This window comes from Carlito syrichta, unplaced genomic scaffold (assembly GCF_000164805.1).
Source record: "Carlito syrichta isolate Samal-C Ts95f unplaced genomic scaffold, Tarsius_syrichta-2.0.1 Scaffold316388, whole genome shotgun sequence".
Lineage (NCBI taxonomy): Eukaryota > Metazoa > Chordata > Mammalia > Primates > Tarsiidae > Carlito > Carlito syrichta.
The window spans coordinates 502,633-505,854 of NW_007260484.1; positions in this window are offsets into that span (position 1 = coordinate 502,633).

Below are 3,222 nucleotides of genomic sequence, written 5' to 3' on the forward strand. Positions count from 1 at the left end.
GTCACTCACAACAGTTCTTCCTGGTAAGTGATTTGCTGATTTAAAGAAATGGCACTCAGTTTCTGAGCCCTGTGAAGTGCTAGGGTCCAAGCAGACAAGTGGTGGCACCAGCCACTTCACCCAGAAAACCTTGGCCACTTGCTCCCAAGTCCTCATTGTCAGTCACTCACACACCCACTTACAGACATGCACACAAAATCGTCCATACACTCACTCATTCACACTGGGACTCACACAGTCTGACTGACTCTGCCACCATCTTCCTCCAGGAATTCTATGTGTTGCTCATTAACTGTGTTGATAATATCTTTTTTTTTTTCTGTCACAGAGTCTCACTCTGCTGCCCAGACTGGTGTGCAGTGGCATGATCATGGCTCATTATAGCCTTGAATTTCTAGATTCAAGTGCTCCTTCTACCTCAGTCTTTCTAGTAACTAGGATTACAGGTGCACATCACCACACCTGGCTAATTAAAAACAAAAACAAAAAAATTGTAAGAATGGGGTTTTGATATGTTGCCCAGACTGGTCTTCCACCTCTGCCTTCCAAAGTGTGGAGATTACAGGAGTGAGCCATCATGCTCAGCTGATAATGCTTCTGAAATACACATTGTTTTCTACAATGAAATGAGTTTTTATTTGTTGTTGCACTTGTGCCTTTGGTGTCATCCAAGAAATAATCACCATACCCAATGTTAAGAAGTTTTCCCTTTGTTTTATTTTAGGAGTTTGTAGTTTTAGGTATTACATCTAGGTTTTTGATGCATTTTAATTTATTTTTTTTTAATTGTTGTGTAGTGTAGTGGTTCAACTTCATTTTTTGCATGTGGAAATTCAGTTTAAAAAAAATTTTTTTTAAAGACTGTACTTTATTTTTGAGTGATTTTGGCACACTTCTCAAAAAATCATTTGACTACATAAGTGAGGATATATCTTAAGACTCTTATTAGTCTATATTTCTGTCTGTATTTTAGTATCACGATGTTTTGATCCAGCATTGCTCTTTTTTTTTTTTTTGGTATGATGTATGGTATGTATTTTTTTTTAATTTTAATTTTTAATTTAAAAGATGTAGAGTACAATTCAGGGTTAGGTATACGAATATTCATTATGTGGGTACCCTTGTGGATGAGGTGTGCCCTCACTTCCCCAGGCAGATTTCCACTACTGGCAATCCTGCTTCCCCACCACCCTCCCGGCAGTTTCTCACTACTGCCAATACTTTTCTTATAGTATTACGATAATTGTTTAAGATCCACTTATGAGTGAGAATATGTGATACTCAGTTCTTTGTTTTTGTGAAAGATCACTCAGTATTATAAGATCGTCTAAGTCTATCCAGGTTGCTGTAAAATTCATGATTTTGTTCTTCTTTATGGCTGCATAATATTCCATCATGTATATGTACCACATTTTAAAAATTCAATCCTCTTTTGATGGGCAGCATGGTCAGCTCCATGTTCTTGCTACCGTGAACAAGGCTACAATATGCGTAAATGTGCAGGTATCTTTTTTACAGAGTGATTTGTGTTCTTCTGGGTATATTAACAGTAGGGGGATTGCAGAGTTGTATGGAAGGTCGATTTTTAGATCTTTTAGGATTTGCCACACTGTTTTCTACAGAGGCTGTACTAGTTTACACTCCCACCAACAGTGTAGAAGTTTTCCCTTTTCACTGCATCCTCTCCAGTATCTGTTGTTTTTTGAGTTATTGGTGATTGCCATCCTGACTGGAGTTAAGTTGTACTTCAGTGTGGTTTTAATTTGCATTTCTTTGATGACTAGTGAGGCTGAGCATTTTTTCATGTATCTGTTGGCTGCTCATATGTCTTCTTTTGAGTGCTGTCTATTCATATCTTCTGCCCACTTTGTAGTGAGGCTGTTTGTTTTTATCTTTTTGACATGTTTGAGTTCCTTGTAGATCCTAGATGTTAGACCTTTGTCAGACATACAGTTGGCAAATATTTTTTCCCAGTCTGTGGACTGTTTCCCACTCTCTTGATGGTTTCTTTGGCTTTGCAGAGCTTGTCAGTTTGATGAAGCCCCACTTGTCTATCTTATGGCCTATCTTATGGTCTGTCTTATGGCCTGTCTCTTATGGTCTGGGCCTTGTGATTTTGATCAGGAATTGACTGCCAGTTCCAATTTCCATAATGGTGTCTCCTGCATTTTCTAAGGTTCTTATAGTTTGAAGTTTTACATTTAGGTCTTTGATCCATTTAGAGTTGATTTTTGTGTATGGTGATAGGTAGGGATCTTGTAATCTTCTACTTGTGGTCAGCCAGTTTGCCCAGAACCAGATGCAACATACCGCAAAAGAGTAAGAGCCAGCATACTGCTAAAAAGACAGAAATTGGAACTATTTCCACTGAAAACCGGAACAAGTCAATGTTGCCCGCTCTCACCCCTCCTTCTCAACATAGTTTTGGAAGCCTTAGCTAGAGCAATCAGACAAGAGAAGAAAATCAGGAGTATCCAAATAGGAACAGAGGAAGTCAAGTTATCCCTCTTTGCAGATGACATGGTTCTATACCTCAAAAACCCGAGAGAATCTGTCAAAAACCTCCTTGCACTGATAAAGGTCTTTGGTAAATGTTAAAGGTAAAAAATTGACTTGCAAAAGATAGTCGCATTTCTATACACCAAAAATAAACAAGTAGAAATCCAAATAAAAAGCACAATCCCATTCACAATAGCCACACAAAAAAAGAAATACCTTAGCATCTTCCTACCTTTACAAGGAAAACTACAAAACACTGCTCAAAGAAATCAAAGATGACACAAACAAATGGAAAAATATTCCATGCTCATGAATTGGAAGAGTCAATATTGTTAAGATATCCATCCTACCCAAGACAATCCACAGATTTAATGCAATTCCCATTCAATTACCAGTAGCAGTTTTTTCAGACCTGGAAACGACAATATAGGAATTCATATGGAACATAAACAACAACAAATTACCAAAACAATCTTCAGCACAAAAAGAAAAAAGAAAAAAAAAGTCAGGAAGTATCACACTCCCAGACTTTAAACTTTATTATAAAACCATGATGATCAAAACAGCCTGGTATTGGTACAACAACAGGCATATAGACCAATGGAATAGGATAGAGATTCCTGAAGCAAAACCTCAATTCTCAACCAACTCATCTTCGACAAAGCCTTCAGCAGCCATGACTGGGGAGAGGAGAACCTCTTCAGTAAATGATCTCCTCTTCTT